Consider the following 20,287-nt stretch of genomic DNA (forward strand, 5'->3'; position numbering starts at 1 on the left):
ACATTCTATTTTAATAAAACATGTACAGAAAAGTGTAATAAAAAATGATTTAGTATAATATTCGTCTCGTTATTTTTTCCCAATACATTTTAGGTAAAAAAGAGATATAGGTAAGTGGAGGTATCCATAAAATGAGGTAGGTGAGCGAGGTGAAGATAAAAAAGGAGAGCGAAGTTAGAGGGCTCAATAATTTTGGATCTATAAAAACGTCGGGTTTATAAAAATCGCTCTATAATTTTGGAATCTATAAAAAATGGTGTTTAAGGATAAGGAAATCTTGGAGCCTTATCCATATTCTAGCTCCATGATCGTCTTATCTCTGCCCAGGCCCTCTTCTCTCACGATTGAAATTAACCGGGCATGCCTTCATTCACAAATTTCTTATAATAACCTAAATCTCACGATCATAAGCGAAAATTACCTCGTTAAATCATGTTTTTGGTTCAATATTAGTGTAATTGTACCACTGAATTTTCGGGCGCTTGGATCAAACGACCTTCAAACCTGGCTAAAATAATAATTGAGCTAATTACGAACTTGGCGCTTAGCGTAACGTCCGAGTTACAACGGCGAGGGATCTCCTTCGCCAGCTATTTCTGGCCTATTGGAAATTAAAACGCTTTCATAAGGAAAACCACTCCTACATTAGGTAACCTGTCAGTCATTCTACAAACAAAGAAAGAGAAAATAGTAACTTGTCGTCAGTAGCTTAGTACAGCGTTTCGTCGTGTAAAAGATGGTTTTAAATGGCCTTAACTCACTGGACGATCTACTTTCATTTGGAAAATGAGTATGGTTTTAACGACCTTTAAAGTGAGGGGCTAACCACTCTTAGAAAGTCTGTACACCGGATTACGCTTAGATTAGCAGGTACTTAAAAGATTACGCGTAATCCCATTAGTACAGTAAAAGGTACGGCTCTGTACACCGATTACGCCTTAGAGAAGCACTGGCGATTCCAACAAGTCGGAATAAATGCAAGAATGTCCTTTGTAAACCTGCTTTATTGGGAACAAGACGAGGGGATAACCACTTACAGTAATCGTTGTACACTCTGGCAGAAATTATTATGTAATTGCCGCATAATCACGTTTTTAGCGTTCTCAGTTGTAACCACAGTAACCATTTGGTATTCGCGGATTTCCATTGGTAATCGTTTCGAATGATCACTGTAATTGCGAAAATTATTCTGTTATTATTTAAAATATTTCTGTTTTACTTAGTAAGGTCACTTCTTATCGCTGTAATCTCGCGATTTTAAAATATTTCTGTAATGGCTGTTCCTATTTGCTCCAATATAAAGTCACACAGAAAATACTAATAACATAATTGGAATCTTTGGATAAAATATAATTCAGAAATAGGTTGCATACTGTGCGTTTGGACAAAACTTCAGCCAAATTTGACATAGTTCTTGTATTTCAACGAAGTTACCAGCTCAATCCCTAAAACGAAGAATAAAATCGGCACTTTAGTCTAGGCAGCTGCTTTACTAAAGCATTCCTCAGATAGAGTAGCGGAAAATATTATTTTTCAAAGAGATACAGAAATAAAGCCGCGTTCACAAAGACGTTAAAAATGGTTAATAGCTGAAGTTGAAAGCGTAAGGTAGAAGACCAACTTAGAAATCGGCGGTTCACAAACCCGCCGAAAGTCGAAAGGGGAGAGAAAACTTCTCAAGACGAGAGGGAAATCGGCAGTCAACCCGTATCTACTCAAGTTTGATATTTCGACCTTCGGCTGAAAATCACGTGCCAGTTTTGGCCAATAGAGAAGCTATTATGACATCGTGTCGGTCATGTGATACACAAACACCGGTTTTCTCGAGAAAGAATGGGTTCCAAGGCCCGAGGAAACGAAAGACTTTAATTGTTTACCTCGTGGTTTTGGTGCGCTCATGCTGCCACAAATAAAACTGTGTTAGCGCGAGTAAAGGATGTCTGTGTGAAACAGAAAGGCTGAAGTCGGATCATCCCGCCGAAAGCGAAATGCTTTTCCCCCTTTAACTTTAGAATTCTCCTCAACAAAACGTCTTTGTGTACACGGCTTTACAACTGTGATGACGGGCCTGGATGCACCCTGATCTTGGAGAGAGTTTCACCTAGGAACTATATGTAGTGCCTTGGCAATTAGTTACATTTTCCTTTGAAATCCAGCTTCGTAGTGGTTCCAATTGCTATCTGAAAAGGTATATCTAGTATCTGGTTCTTCTACACTTGTTGTAAACAGATAACCGAGCAGATAAAAAACTTCGTCCCCCTTTATTTTATCTGCTCAGATAAAATCTGTTAGTCTTATCTGAAAATTATCTGGTAAGTTTTTATTTTAAAAATACGATAATCAAACCAGTTATCTGCTACAGATTTTATAATAATATTATACGTAAATGAACATTTTTAGAGAAAGGCTCTTTTACTTAGTAAAGCGCAGGGTGCACAAACTTTATGACAGGAGCTTTAGTTTGAGGTTTAGTTGCTATACCTACTCGTTGGGCCATAATTCAGAGTATGATAGAATTCCTTCTTAGGACCCCACGCGGTAAACACAACCCTCCATAAACCTTTTTTAAATTACATAAAAAAACATGTGACAGCATGAGTTCACCCAGTGCCGCGTTAAGACAACTAGGTATCCCTAATTACTAATTGTCACTATGGGGCTCTGGAGATTTACGTTTTCAAAAAATGTAATATTTTAAAGCCCCTCCTTTTGAGTTGCAAAAATTTGGTCCCTAAAAATCTGGGGCCCTAGGCGCGTCTACTACGCTTAGGCGTAAAATCGCCCATGGGCTCTTTCACCCTTGTGTATTATTTTGTAAAGTGAATTCGCCAGCGATTCAAGGTATAATTATTTCATTTAAATACTAGAAAACATTCATTGTGTCCACCAATTTTTAAGGCATAATATGGCGGATATCGTTTTGGGCTTTAGAACACGCCTTTTGGCAGTAACTACGTCACTACCCATTGAAAAAATTCTTTCGGCAGGCACGGATGAACCAGGGATTGCGAGATAATCACGGGCCATCATCGCCACATACAGATGCTTTTATTAAAATGATCTTTCATCCATTCCAGTTTAGTGTCGGGTAGACGGCGTTAAGCTCCATAAAGTTTTCCTCTTTCATATGAGATAATCGCACCGCTAACGCTATCCTTCTAATATTAAGATTCATTGAAGGTAAATAATTACGAAATATCTATATTTGAAATGAGACAAAGGTAAAATAGTACCTTGGCAACGGCCGCGCCAACGCTTATGCCAGTTGTCTGATTTTCTTCCCATACGCTGAGGTCATACTGAGTATCATGATTGGCTTCCACTTTCAACACTTTGAGCATATCTTGTACGGCTATGTTCAGTAGGTGAGCAAATCACTGAAAACGAGTCGCACCGGTAAACCGAAAACCTTCGTCCATGGAACACCTCTCTAATGAAGGGCTTGCCACCACCCTCCTACGCATTGTAACCCGGTCAGCTGTTTAAAGGCATTATAAGTAGCTAGATGACTTGGTCTTAAGGTGGTGCCTTGGGTATTAGCCTATCTGATTATTATTGTTATTATTATTAACTCCACTGTGAAAGTGTCATTATTTGAGGCATTATCCATTGATACGCCAAGTACCTATAAATTAAATATATATTTACAGTAACTTCGAAATTTCCACACAGAGCTCCAGCGTTACTATGTACCTTGTTTATTTCTCGATCGCTTAGGAGTTTCAAAAACTTTTCGCAGATATGTTTCCCCGTATGGCGTCCGGAAAAGTACATAAAACCAATAAGTGAGTCATGTTGAGCCCATACATCGTCTACCCAGTGCGCAGTGACGGCAATAAAGGGAATCACATTTTTGGAAGTCCAACAGCCGTGTGTAAAAGAAAATTGACCACGAACCTGCTATATTTTGTTAAAAAAACCATTTCCATTAATGCTACAAGAAACTAAGCCCACTTGGAAACGTATACGAACCTTGAGTTTACTGGTAACGTTTTCAAGTTCAACTTTATATTCCTTCATTATGTCATTTTTTAAAGTTGCGTCGCTTATTCTTAATTGAGTGGTAAAAATAATGGGATTAAGCGTGTAAAATAAATCTCGCAAACTTTCGTCTTCCACAATTTTAATCATGATTAGATTGTTTAAATCTGATTTAATCATGATTAAATGATTAAATCTGTTTAAAATGATTAAATCTGTTTAAAATGATTAAATCTGTTTAAAATGATTAAATCTGTTTAAAATGAGTAACGCTGTTTAAAATGAGTAAATCTGTTTAAAATGAGTAAATCTGTTTAAAATGAGTAAATCTGTTTAAAATGATTAAATCTGTTTAAATTGAATAATCCGTTTAAAATGATTAAATCCGTTTAAAATGATTAAATCTGTTTAAAATGATTAAATCCGTTTAAAATAATTAAATCTGTTTAAAATGATTAAATCAGTTTAAATTGATTAAATCCTGATTAGTATGATCAAATCGTACTTTAGTTCTGATTTTAATGATTAATTCTCTATTCGACCGATTATATTGATTAAATCTATTTAAAAATATTAGATCATAATTAGAATGATTAAAACTCGTTTGAATGATTAAATCCTGATTAAAAAGATTAGATCATGAGTAGTATGATTAAATCTCGTTTAAATCGTGATTAGAATGACTAAAAAGATTAGATCATGAGTAGTATGATTAAATCTCGTTTAAATCGTGATTAGAATGATTAGAATGATTAGATCTCGTTTAAATCGTGATTAGATCGTGATTACCCTGATTTAATCACGATTACTGTAGTATCTCCAGAAAGTATTGACATTAGAGAATAGTGTATCTGATATTTAGTTAAAGAAATTAGATAAGTCTACGACATGAAGTTAACGGCATTTTATTAACAGCTCTCCAGCTCGGGGTTTTGATAAAAACTGTCTTTTTATTCTCCTCTCGCGCGCTCTCTTTTCTGTCTCGAACCGCAAGTTAATTTTGAAATGAAATCAATATAATAATATAAAACTATATAATGTTACATTCCTCCCTTTGCAAAAAAGGAAAACGAAAAATAATAATAACAAATAAGCAATGGGACTTCGCGTATATATTTAAACATGATGACTGGAAATGTTCCGGACGTCTAATGGCTTCACGTGGACGAAGGTTAGATCAGAGATTTGGACGATTACCCTGATTTAATCACGATTACCCTGATTTAATCACGATTGCCCTGATTTAAACACGATTACCCTGATTTAATCACGGTTACCCTGATTTAATCACGGTTACCCTGATTTAATCACGGTTACCCTGATTTAATCACGGTTACCCTGATTTAATCACGGTTACCCTGATTTAATCACGGTTACCCTGATTTAATAATTTTACTATGATTAAGACGCACCCAAAATGGAAGTGACCTGCCCCTCGATTTCGATCTACAATATATGCTATATATTTATGCTAATATGCAATTACGTATACCGGCTTACTTCACTAATGGCTTGGGTTTTCGACGACTGAAAATCAAATAGGTCTGGATGTTTGTTTTTTAAATGGTAATTCATATTTCCCGTACTTCGATTTGATTTTGTACTTTGAAAATTTCTACCCCTAAAAAGAACTTTAATTATTATCGCCACCCTAATTGAAAAAATCTTGAAGCCATATAAATAAGAATTGAAAGTTGACTTACTTATCGCAATGAATACATTTAGAAAATTCCTTAATTTGTACTACACTATCTCTTCTAAAATAATTCCACACTTCGCTACTTTTTAACGTTTCCTCACCTGCAGAACTTACACTTGCCATTCAAAAAGCATTTATCAATTCCGAAATAAACTCGACTAACTTGCTGACTATTATTAATATTATTAACGACGGTTTGAGCTATTTTTGCTCCTCGCGTATGCGCTCTAAACCTTAGTTTTTATTTGCTTAATTCTAATTACTTAAACTATCTTAGGTTTAAATGTACGCTAGTTCACCTGGTGCTATCTTTTGTCATCCGTATTTAGTGTCTCGGCGTATTTGTGGTGCGGTTTTTTGTGTGCGACGTATCACTGGCTCCACGGGAGTCGTCCACATCTTTTTCGGAAGATCTACGACACCACTGTTTTATGTGTCTTTCTTAATCTAATAACCTTTATCTTTAATTTGGTGTATAGTTTAATTTTTTAAACCTAGTGATTCGGGCGCTAGTGTCAATTAACTATTCTGTTAATTAAACGAGCACCGTCGAGTGTTTTCGTTTACCCTACACCAGTTCTTGATTATTTAATAAAAAATATTATTAAACAATCGACTGCGTCTCATCGCCACCTTTCATTTGATACTTTGGTAGTCGAATTCGGCTAACTACGTTTCATTATTTTTAAATGTGAACTTTTTGTCTCTTCAAACTTCAAATATCTTATATAATTTCCCCGCGTATTTTATATAACTTCCCTATATTTTTTAACCTTTCGAACCTTCGCAACAGGGCTGCATCCAGCGTTGCCAGATTTTTCTGACCGAATTATTGTACAAAGGCTAAAATATTATAGTACAACAATATAAATTATGGTACCAATATAAAATAGAATAAATTACTTTAGTTTAAGACTACCTTAGATCAAGAGTCAAGCAAGTCTGAAAACCCCTATTTAAGAAAAATCAGTTTCAAGTTCGAAATTTAGCATAATGACAATGATAATCTAATAATGAAAATTGATAAAAATAGAGTGAAAATATATATTGAAAATTTTGTACTGGTAAAGAGCAGGCTGAGATATTTGAGATGTGTGAAAGTATATTTAGACTTTGAAGGCTAGAGGCGCCAATAATGTTGTAGGCAGACTTTTCTGGGTGTAGCACGTGAAACGTGGCTTGAGACGACTGTGTTTGATAAGTTAGTTCGGAATTAAATTTTCCAATTAGGGGAAGTGGTTCCGTAGATGCGAACGGATAAACCCGGATTCCGGATGGTGTGAGAGCCGGCCGATATTTGAGTCCTTGATAAGTGGTGTAGTTCATGATGTTAACCGAAGCTCCAGTGTCAATAAGAGACTTGAAGTTTGTTCCTCCAACGTTGAAGATTTGGATGAATTGGTTTGTAGATGCCACCGGAGACAGAAGAGGGCAGCAGCGAAAATTTTGATCTGAATACTTTACTTCCCTAACAATTTTCAAATTTTCCGATCGGACAGAAACAACTCTGCTGATCCCAATATTCTTGGCGGCGGTGTTCTTATAGCAGTGAAAAACAACTTTACGGTTATAAGGCGTACTGATCATGAGAGAGTTCCTGAATGCGTATTTGTGGAGGTCAAGATTACCTCTGTTTCTTCCGTATTAATTGGGAATATATATCTATCACCAAGTTTAAGCGATATAATATATGAGGAATTTAGCCTACACTGGACATCTCACTGTGCCAACATTTCAAATATCTTTTTATTCGGGGATTTTAATTTACCTAAGCTAGACTGGCCAAATATCAGTACGCTAGACTGTAGCTATACAACCAAGCGGAAGGCATCTCACGTCTTTGATATTTGTTACGATTTAAACGAGATCTAATCACGATCTTATCACGATCTAAACGAGATCTAATCACGATCTAAACGAGATCTAATCACGATCTAAACGAGATCTAATCACGATCTAAACGAGATCTAATCACGATCTAAACGAGATCTAATCACGATCTAAACGAGATCTAATCACGATCTAAACGAGATCTAATCACGATCTAAACGAGATCTAATCACGATCTAAACGAGATCTAATCACGATCTAAACGAGATCTAATCACGATCTAAACGAGATCTAATCACGATCTAAACGAGATCTAATCACGATCTAAACGAGATCTAATCACGATCTAAACGAGATCTAATCACGATCTAAACGAGATCTAATCACGATCTAAACGAGATCTAATCACGATCTAAACGAGATCTAATCACGATCTAAACGAGATCTAATCACGATCTAAACGAGATCTAATCACGATCTAAACGAGATCTAATCACGATCTAAACGAGATCTAATCACGATCTAAACGAGATCTAATCACGATCTAAACGAGATCTAATCACGATCTAAACGAGATCTAATCACGATCTAAACGAGATCTAATCACGATCTACAACAGGGGGGCAGGCTAGGGATGTAAGTCGGATCGGTGGGTGTGTTGGTGTTTCCACAACCACCACTGTGTCTGAATAGACATCTAAGGCCAGCAACCGAGCTCACCTTAACCAAGATGAGTGTAAAGGTGCTGCAAATTAATTTGCACCACTGCAAGGCAGCCACTGCAGTTCGCAAAGGAGAGCTTCGACGTCGCTCTCATACAGGAGCCATGGACTGCCAATGGAAAGATACTTGGTCTCCAAAATGCAGGTAATATATTCTATGATTATAACTCTGCTACACCCAGGGCTTGTGCACTGACACGCAAGGGCCCTTCCGCTCTCAATGCACACCTCAAGGGATATTGCCACGGTAAAGGTCATCACGGATGGTGGGGAGGTTACTATGGCATCGGCATACCTACCATACGACGATGCTCCCCTCCTCACAGGGGGTGGCCAGATTGGTCAACTACTGTGAGAGTTCGGGGAGGAGGTTGGTCATCGGTTGCGATGCTAATGCGCACCACGAAATCTGGGGCAGCTCAGACTGCAACCAGCGTGGTAACGACTTAATGGAATATCTGGCTACTACCAGACTTCACATTTTGAATAAGAACATGTACCAACTTTTGTTACTTCTAACAGAAGTGAGGTCATTGATCTCACACTGTGTACAGTAAATGTCGCAGATAAAATCAAGAACTGGCATGTGTCTAACGAACCGTCTTTGTCGGATCACAGACACATTTGCTTTAATATTCTGGTCAAACCTGTATGGGCTTGTACCGCTATTCGTAACCCTAGGGGCACAGATTGGTCCGGTTACAGGGAAGACTTAAGCTTCTTCCTTAAGGGTGATAAGCCACGGCTGTCATCGGTATTGGATTTTGATTTGGCTGTTGAACAAGTCTATCCGCGATGCCAAGAAGGCTTCATGGAGAGACTTCTGTGAGAACATAGCGGATGTTCCCAGTACGGCCAAATTAATGAAAATTTTGGCACACGATAATACTAAGCATCTTGACACCATTAAGTTGAAAGATGGTAGTTTTCCCACGTCCGGTAAGGACACTCTGACACATATGTAAGATGTACACTTTCCGGACTCTAAGCGCACTAGCAATGGTAACACTGACACTCGCCCTTTGAGGATCAATCGAACCAAAAGGGAAGATTGGGCAGTGGCGAATAAGGTCGTCACGCATTCCAGACTTATTTGGGCTGTAAAATCATTTAAACCCTATAAGTCCCCGGGACCGGATGGGATTTTTCCTATCCTCCTACAGGAGGGCGTTGATATTCTATGCCCTATGCTGCTGAGAATCTACAGGGCTTGTATTGCTCTAGGGCATTTACCTAGCACCTGGAAGCTTTCTCAAGCAATCTTCATACCTAAGCCTGGTAAATCTGATTACCTGGAAGCTAAGGCATTTAGGCCAATTAGTCTTACCTCTTTTCTGGAGAAAATGGTGGACAACTATATTAGAGAGGAGGTTCTTTGCAACTCTCCTCTGTCGGCTGCGCAGCATGCCTACCAGAAGGGCAGGTCTACTGAGACTGCCCTGCATGGTATCAGCAGCTGCCTGGAAAAAGCAATTGAGCACAAGGAAATTGCGTTAGCAGTTTTTCTTGATATTGAGAGAGCCTTTGATAAGGTCTCCAGCGCAGTTATACTTAAGGCTGCGAAAAGGTTTGGTATCAATGACACATTGTGCCTTTGGATCAAATCTATGTTAACTGACCGGAAAGTGACATCCTCCTTGCTGGGTGACTCCCTTATGGTCTCCACCAGTCATGGTTGGCCACAGGGGGGCGTTCTTTCTCCCCTTCTGTGGTGCCTGGTGGTGGATGAACTCGTTCGGAGGTTGAACAGGGGAGGATGCCGCTGTTTCGGTTACGCCGATGATATTGCTATCATCATTACTGGGAAATTCCCGGTAACAGTGAAGGACGTAATGAGGAAGGCCCTAGCATCAGTTGAGAGCTGGTGCAGGGAGGTCAACCTCATGGTTAATCCTAGGAAAACTGTCTTGGTTCCTTTTACTCGTAGAAGGATAAAAGGCATGTTTGAGGGTATTTCCTTATTTGGAAGGGACCTAGTGGAGAGCACCGAGGTGAAGTACCTCGGGGTCATCCTGGATAGCAAACTAACATGGAAACCACACCTTGACTACATAGTCAAGAGGGGCAAAATGTTATTTTGGAGAACTAGAAGTGCAGTTAGCAAGACCTGGGGCTTAAGCCCCAGGGCTGTGTACTGGCTGTACACCATGATCATCAGACCTATCCTGTCTTATGCAGCTGTGGTCTGGTGGCCAAGGGTTACTGTAAGGACTGTGCAGTTTGATCTGCGCACTCTGCAAAGGCTGGATTGTGTCGGCATTACCGGAGCCATGAGAACAGCCCTGATATGTATAATAAATAAACTATCGTATTTAAATTTATGTCAATAGAGGGCGATAGGGTCTCTACAGACACAAGATATGATAATGAAAAGGCACGCTCGCCCGCTCTCACCACAGACTAGCAAGTGGCAGAATGTCGGTATCTCCAGTTTATATTTAGGGTAATTAATTTGTATATATGTTAATAACATTAAAATCTATTTTCATCCTGGCATAATCTTAATATATCAAGTTGAAAACCCAACATTTGGCGACAGAGATAGGATGCCAGAGAATATAAAAGTATATAAGAAAGAAAATATCAAGAAACAAGCTAAGCCTAAAATGTCAAACATAACATGTGCCACTGGAGACAAACGTAAGCCTTTCGAAATACAAATATTTAAATCCCTGAAGACTGTTGAGATTCATAAAAAAAATTAAACTAAGAAAACAAGCACCGACATTTCATTGAAATAGTAATATAGATCAAGAAAAGTATTTATAGCATAGCCATGGCACAACAAACCCATTTTGACGAATTTGATCCTAAAACTGAGCAGTGGACATTATATCATGAGCGCCTAGAACAACATTTCATCGCATGTAAAATCAAAGATAATTTGGATCCGGATATCAATGCTGAAGTACAAATCACGAAGAGAGCTAAATTAGTTTCAGTTATTGGAAAGGAAATGTATGCTTTGCTGCGTAATTTAGTCGCACCCGATAAACCCAATGCAAAATCTTACGCAGAGTTAATCCAAGCACTAGCAAGTCATTTTAGTCCATCACCAAGGAAAATTGTGGAGAGATCAAATTTTTATAAGCGCGATAGAAAATCAAGTGAGACTGTATCACAATATTTAGCTGAACTGAGAAAAATGACTGAACATTGCGATTTTGGAGCTTCATTAGAAGAAATGATTAAAGACAGATTTATTTGTGGTATCAATGACGATAATATGCAAAAACGATTATTTGAAGAAGACTTGAATTTAACAAGAACAGTTGCCTTAGCACAATCTTTGGAGTCCGCAGCTCGCGACACCAATAACTTGAAGAGCCCTCAGGAATCTCTTCCAATAAACAAAATGTCAGTAACTCATAAGTCTCGAAGATCTAATACTGGAAATAGAGGTTCACAAATTTTCAAAATCAATTTAACAATCAGACTAGAAATCAACCGAGTAGTAGTCAGTATCAAAACCATAGGCAATTTAAACCTTGTATTAGATGCACTGAAACGACTCACGAGGAGTGGAATTGTCCTTTCAAATCTTCCGTTTGCTATAACTGTTCAAAAATTGGTCACATTAACAAGGCGTGCCGTGGTATCAGACACCAACACCAATCACAGTTTCCACGCAATCAATATGCAAATAGAGGTAGACAAAATCAATATCCAAATAGAGGTGGACAATTTCAACGTGGAAATTTTCAACGATCCAATTCTAATAAAGGAAATTCTCACCATATCAATGCATATCAACATGGTTGCCAACCACACCATTCAAATAGTTCCTACACCGAGAGTACTCAAGGTGCTGCAGTGTTCCCAGATCCTTCCAATTCAGAACCAAGTGATAATTTAAATAGTGTAGACACTTTTTATGACAACGAATATGGCCTCTATCACATTGATGAATCCAAGACGGTAGCCAAATGTTCCAAAGTTAACCAGCCACCGCCCCCTATATATATCAAATGCTTTATTAATGGAACTCCTATTACAATGGAACTGGATACTGGATCAGGACATTCCATGATTTCTTCAAGTTATACAAAGATAATTTCTAACGTTTCTGATCTTCAACCACTCGATGATAATTTCACTTCATTCACTGGACACTCAGTACGTACTTTGGGCCAAACATTGGTCACTGTTACATATGGCACTAAAACCTGTATTCTCCCTCTCGTAATTTTTGAAGGCCCCGGTCCTAACCTCTGTGGCCGGTCTTGGCTTTTTTCATCATTGGGAATATTGCCCAAAATTAAAACAGTTTCTCACGAAATTCAACACACCGCAAATATTGGCGTTCAAGTAACGGCTCAACTTGATAAGATATTGGAAAGCCATGCTCATCTATTTTCTTCCGGTACGGGCTGTTTAAAAGGAGTCAAAGTGAAGCTGTATGTCAAGCCTGATGCGCACCCTAGATTTTTTAAGGCTCGTCCAATTCCATATGCTTTAAAGTCAAAAGTAGAAGATGAACTTTCTCGACTAGAAAGAGAAAATATTATTACACCTGTACCGTATTCTGAGTATGCTGCTCCAATTGTTCCCGTGCAGAAGAACAATGGTGAAATTAGGATATGCGGGGACTATAAAGTAACAGCCAATAAAGTTATCAATGCAGAAAAGTATCCCCTTCCTAAAACAGAAGACATTTTCGCAAAGCTTGCTGGTAGTGTAATATTTTCCAGACTAGATCTCAGAGAAGCTTATAGTCAGTTACTTTTAGACGACGACTCTAAATCACTAGTAGTAGTCAACACAACGAAAGGACTCTACACATATAATAGACTACCCTACGGTATATCCTCCTCGTCCGCAATTTTTCAGCGTCAAATGGAAATTTTATTTCAAGGCTGTCCAAATGTATCACCTTTTCAAGATGATATTTTGCTCGGTGGACCGTCAATTGAAGCGCACTTAACGACATTGGATGAAGTTTTATCCAAACTTGAAGAAGCCGGTTTAAAATTAAATAAAATTAAATGTCAATTCCTACAGTCATCAATAAATTTTCTTGGACACCACCTTGATGCAAATGGACTGCGACCTCAGGACGGAAAACTAAAAGCTATTCTCGATGCTCCTTCACCAACATCAGTAACTGAGCTAAAATCATTTTTAGGATTGTTAAACTATTACGCCAAATTTTTACCAAATAACGCGACTCATCTAGAACCTCTATATTGCTTATTGACCAAATCTCAACCTTGGATTTGGAATGACCACCATGAAGAAACATTTAACCGTGCCAAACAATCTCTGAAGAATTCTAACTTGTTAGTTCATTTTGATGGTACTAAACCAGTTCAGCTCGCATGCGATGCTTCACCTGTAGGTATTGGAGCCGTTATTTCCCACGTAATTAATGGTCAGGAAGCGCCTATTGCATTTTCATCCCGCACCCTAAGTGCAGCCGAACGAAACTATTCACAAATTGAACGTGAAGCCTTGGCCTTAGTTTTCGGAGTAACCCGCTTCAAGGAGTATCTATTGGGTAGAAAATTTACCTTACTTACGGATCACCAGCCGTTGACAACTATCTTTTCCGAAGACAAACCCACTCCAACGCTTGCTGCAGCGCGATTACAGAGATGGTCGCTGCAGGGCCGTCTTTACGTGATTGGGGGCCCCTGGGCAAAGCGATACGCGGGGCCCCTAATAATTCCAGACAATTTCTTAAAGGCCTAGGTTTTTTTCTGCCTGTCCCCCTTTAAATTAACTTATTGGAGCACAAATACCCCGGTGGTAGGCCAACCGCTGAACATGTTGGCCTAATTTAAAGGGGGGCAGGCAGAAGAAAAACTAGGCTTTGAACCTCCAATGCAAAGTCCATCGTCGCCCTAATCTTCAAATATTGGTTCAAATAAAAAAATGCGACGGTCTACACCGTCTATATCACGAAAAGACATGTTTTAGATAGTTTAAAAATTTGTAAAATGTAAATAGACAATACTAATATTTAAAAAATGTGGAAAACAATATTTGTAAGATTCATCTTTTTCACCTTACAAAAGTTGAAAATGGGGCCCTCCAGAATCTTGGGGCCCTAGGGCAGTGCCCTATTTGCCCAATGGGAAAGACGGCACTGGGTCGCTGATGTTATCTGCATACGATTATTCAATCAAATACAAAAAAGGAACTTGTCATGCTAACGCGGATGCCTTAAGCAGACTTCCCTTGCCAACCGAGATCCACGAACCTCCACTTCCTCAAGAACAGGTCCTTTTGTTAAACAACATCGACACCGGTCCAATTGACATTCTACGTGAATTACACAGTACCCACCAGGGTATCGTTGCCATGAAATCTACAGCGCGAAATACGGTCTGGTGGCCAGGTATAGATCGAAACATTGAAGATTTCTCTCGTCGCTGTGAAATATGTTCTCAGAATGCTATCATGCCCTCCCAGACGTTTCCTCCATGGCCCAAACCACAAATTCCTTGGCAGCGTGTACATGCCGACTTCGCCGGTCCAGTGGAAGGTAAATTCCTGCTAGTAATCGTCGATGCCTATTCAAAATGGATCGAGATAGCCATTACTTCCACAACATCAACTGAAGTTGTCATAGATGCTTTAAGAGACAACATTGCAAGATATGGAATTATGGAAACTCTTGTTACGGACAATGGTACCTGTTTCGCTAGTGAAAAGGTTAAAACTTTTATCAATAACAACGGCATTATACACCTTACCTCAGCACCTTATCATCCCCAATCAAATGGGCAGGCTGAGCGATCGGTTCGAATAGTAAAGTCATCTCTCAAGAAAATCAGCGGTGAGTCATCTGAAGAATTAAATATAATTGGTCGCGGATTAGAGAAATTTCATAAGGATCCCCTTCCGTTGCGTATAGCACGAATCCTTATCAATTATCGTAGAACTCCAAATTCAACAGGACTCTCTCCGTCAGAACTCATGCTAGGCCGCAGACTTCGCTCAAAACTTGACTTATTCAACCCAATTACCAACCGCAATCTTTGTCGTGAAACGACTGATCAAATTAATCAATCTCAGGTCAAGACCTCACCATCACGTAGTCAATCTATTTTTAACTCTGGTGACTATGTTTTGGCTAGAAACTTTGGTAAAGGTCCTCGTTGGCTTAAAGGCCAAATAATCAAATGTTTGGGCAACATGATGTTCCTAATACAAACTCCAGAAGGTGTTATACGAAGGCACCGGAACCAAGTTCGACAAAGGACTGTTGAATCACACGAAGCTAAACCTGCTCCTCAACAGATTTCTGAATCGACGCCAATAACCACAACTAAGAAACGTTCACATGAATATTTTCCTGGAGACACTGAAGTCATCGAAGTACGCAACGACCATCCTCCGATGTGCGTTATGCCCTCTCGAGTAGTACCGTCTCCAAATCGACTTCCTCCACGAAATGTCCAGATTCCACCAAACCCTGACCCTGGGTCTTCAGTACAGTTAAGAAGATCTGACCGTCAACGAAGACCACCAAAGCGTTATGATCCGGACAATTAATATCATTAGAACATTTTATGAACATTTAACGCGAAACAAATATTTTGAGGGAAGGTAATGATATGTATAATAAATAAACTATCGTATTTAAATTTATGTCAATAGAGGGCGATAGGGTCTCTACAGACACAAGATATGATAATGAAAAGGCACGCTCGCCCGCTCTCACCACAGACTAGCAAGTGGCAGAATGTCGGTATCTCCAGTTTATATTTAGGGTAATTAATTTGTATATATGTTAATAACATTAAAATCTATTTTCATCCTGGCATAATCTTAATATATCAAGTTGAAAACACAACAAGCCCCAAGCGCTTCTCTGGAAATACTCCTGAATATGCTTCCTCTCCACCTTTTTATTGAGGAAGCTGCCCTTTTAGGTGCCTATAAGCTTAACCAAAATGGCTGGTTGAAGGCTAATAATTGGGAGCATAGCCACACCAAGCTCTTCCGAGATATTTCCAATCAGATGCCGATTTTAACAATGGGTTCTGATCTGATGGTTACTAAACTCCACTTTAGTAAACCTTTTGAGGTCAACTTCCCTAGCCGTGCGGAGTGGAGTCACTTGACCCTCGGTACCAGAGGAGAGATTGTCTGGTTCACTGATGGGTCTAAGACCCACTATGGCACTGGTGCGGGGATGTATTGCCTTACTAATAATTTTGGCTTTTATGAAAGCCTAGGGATACACACTAGTGTATTCCAGGCTGAAATTTTTGCCATTTGCTCCTGTGTTGCTTACTGTTTACATCAGGGGTATCATGGGAAGGTTATCCAGATTTATTCAGATAGCCAGGCTGCTCTTAGAGCTCTCAGCCATTATAGTATTCTTTCTAAACTGGTTTTTAGCTGCTTAGATTTCCTCTGCACTCTTGGGTTGCACAATAAAGTTCAACTTTGTTGGGTACCTGGGCATAAGGGGCATCTTGGGAACGAAAGGGCCGACGCCTTGGCCAAGGAGGGTGCGAGGGCTGGGTTCATTGGACCAGAACCTGCTCTCCCCATCTCCCGGGGACTTGTGCGCGGCTTGATCTCCAAGTTTATGTCAGATCGTCAACTCAGACAATGGTCTGAGATTGAGGGTCAAAGGCAGGCCAAAGAGTTTACTCTTGGCCCTTCTAGGGAGAGAGCCATAGAATTACTCGCGCTCTCTAGGGCTAGTATTAGGATTGTTATTGGCCTACTTACAGGCCACTGCCATCTGAACAGACATTTAACTCTCATTGGGGTCAGTGATGACCCAATTTGCAGAGCTTGTCTAGCTGAGGACGAAACTGCCTCACATGTACTCTGTAGCTGCGATTACTATGCAGCCCAGAGGTTTGAGCATTTGGGTATGCATCGGTTGGAGACGTATGACGTCTCTAATATCACGGCCAGGCAGATTTTAAGCTTTATGTCGGCGATAGGACTTATTTAAGTCACCCAGTTTGGGGATGCACAATGGACCTCAGGTCGAAGTGTTTGGCTTGCCACCCCACTCAATAATAATAATAATCACGATCTAAACGAGATCTAATCACGATCTAAACGAGATCTAATCACGATCTAAACGAGATCTAATCACGATCTAAACGAGATCTAATCACGATCTAATCACGATCTAAACGAGATCTAATCACGATCTAATCACGATCTAATCACGATCTAATCGAGATCTAAACGAGATCTAATCACGATCTAATCATTTTATTACGATTTAATCATTTTATTTACGATTTAATAATTTTATTTACGATTTAATCATTTTATTAAGATTTAATCATTTTATTACGATTTAATCATTTTATTTACGATTTAACCATTTTATTTACGATTTAACCATTTTATTTACGATTAAATCATTTTATTTACGATTAAATCATTTTATTACGATTTAATCAGAACTAAAGTAGGATTTAATCAGACTAATCAGATTTAATCATTTTAAACAGATTAAATCTGATTAAATCAATCTAATCACGATTAAACGTGATTTAATAAACTTAATCGCGATTAAATTGAATTTAATCAAAATAATCACCATTAAATTGAATTTAATCAAAATAATCACCATTAAATTGAATTTAATCAAAATAATCACCATTAAATTGAATTTAATCAAAATAATCACCATTAAATTGAATTTAATCAAAATAATCACCATTTAATCGGATTTAATCTTTTGAGGGGTGCGTCGTTAATCAAGGAAGTGACCTGCCCCTCGATCGAAATATCAATGTCCCTATATTGCTAAAGATATAGTTCGGGGCGTATTACGGCGTACAATAATTGGACAAACGGTTATAAATAAATAAATTTCAGTTCTCGGTGTTATTTGTACATTGTTAGCCCTTAATACTTCATCGGTTTGTGATTTTAGAGTTCCTTGTTATATTTATAGTCTAGAGGCCTACATAATATTACTTCTGATATTAGTAATTTATAATCTAAACGTTAATTTAAATTTTCATGTGCATTAAGAGTGAGGGTGCGCGTAGAAGTCCAAGATTAAAAATGGTGCGTTTCGTCGTTCTATCAGACCAAGCGTTTAAAATTGTGGAAGACGAAAGTTTGCGAGATTTACTTTACACGCTTAATCCCATTATTTTTACAACTCAATTAAGAAAGATATATTTCCGCAATTCAGAGTTATTTGCTAAAAATGTTATCCCAGTTCTATCCCGCCCGGTATAAAATTTTAATTATAATTAAAATAATTGAGATGAAACGACCAATTTTAATTTATTCAGAATATTATAAGTTAAGTAGTTACAACAGTGAGTTAGACGTACTATAACAATGCACAATTGAATTAAACCCTTTTTACAGTACAATTTTATCAGTTGAATATAATACGAAGCAAATTTTAATGAAAGAGATATTCTACAGAGGGTATTATAACGACCGTTCGCTTTTTGGTTTATAATTTTAAACGATAGTTTATCGAAATTTTGTTAAAAGAACATTGCCTAAGGCCGCGCGATAAATTTACGAGAATAAATTCCCGTCGCCGTTATATCGAAAATTTATTTGATTCGCGATCGCCAGAACTGTAATGTTGTAGGCGAGTGATTAGAAAATAAAATGGCAACCAGAATTATGCAAAATTATAAATGTTTATTTTTATTCAGAACAGTCTATGGAATGTTTTAGATTTAACTTTCATCAAAAACCCAACAATATATATCCCTTCTACGTAATTGTACAGAACTGGTTCTCAAGTGTCTAAGACTAGATTTGTCTTAGTTCATTGTGATTGAAAAATAAACCAAAACACACTTACACTTATGTAAATATCATAAATTATACTGAGTAATTTTAACTAAATTCAAACTACCTAACTATAAACTCTGTCTTAATTAACAGCTGAGAGCTGTTCGCTACTAATTATTTCCAATCTACTTAATTAGCCTCACAGGTTGAGTTGATAATTTCAAGGGTATAATTAGGTTATTCCAATTCAAAAATAATAACAATCAGTTGTATCTTACAGTTTTTCTTGACAGCTGACTTGAGTTAGTTCACAATTACTTTAACACTTTCAGTCTTATACACGCACTGTTCATACGCTTAAGTCCATTCACTCACGTTCCAAACGCGAAACACAATTTAACTCTTTTCTTGACCGAAGACCGAACATACTAATTAAAACCGCAAAGTTACCTCATAACTTTTGACCGACACCAGGACCCCGTCCTGTAGTAATTCGTCTGACAGCCGAGAACTAAGAAAGACTATATCTTCTATATTGACGGCAACGGCCTTATATACCTTTATTTTGTGTTTTTTTTTTGACCCGTCGAGATTTGTCTAAAGTTCGAAAAATTTAAGAGATTATATTTTTTACCCGGTTTTATTGATAGTTCTCCACTCGGTGGCGCTATATTATTACTTTGATATAGTTTCCGCGGGAGTTTTGAATAATTATCCTTTTTCTAAGCGTTATTAAAAGGTAACAATGAACTACTTTTTGTGTTTTAACGAAATTTTGTTAAGAATTTAATAAAAATGGACCAAATATTACCTAATCGTTATAGTATTTGTATTTTTCTCGCTTACGAAATACCCTAGCCACACCCTTAACGCTCATTTTATTTCAACACTCGCCCTTGATGAAGATACCGTAGAATAGCCATTTTCGACATCTGGTAGTGGACGACTCGTAGACTTCCAGTTGACGTTGTGACACATACCGCATGAAAAAGACCAATGCCGTCCAATTTCCAATATCATATATTGACTCGCAAACTCAGGAAACCAATGACTGTATTAGGAATCGTAGATATCCCAATATCCACACCAAATGTATTAACAAGAAGCAAAAACCTTACCATCAACAAAGCACAAAGAGCCACTTGACTTAACGCAACCTCGAATATCAATAAACGTTTAATGAACGCCTTCGCTGTATTGCAACTATATTTAAGACGATTAGAAAACCCGTAAATAAATAACAAAAAACTAACAAAGTGGATCACCCTTTAACCCTCTTATCTCTGCTGACTGTGCTAAAACAAGATTTGACCTTTAAAATGTCATACTTAAAAAATGTAGACTTTAAAAACCATTA

The sequence above is a fragment of the Leiobunum rupestre genome, chromosome 9 (genome assembly GCF_980474605.1).
Source record: "Leiobunum rupestre chromosome 9, qqLeiRupe1.1.hap1, whole genome shotgun sequence".
NCBI lineage: Eukaryota > Metazoa > Arthropoda > Arachnida > Opiliones > Sclerosomatidae > Leiobunum > Leiobunum rupestre.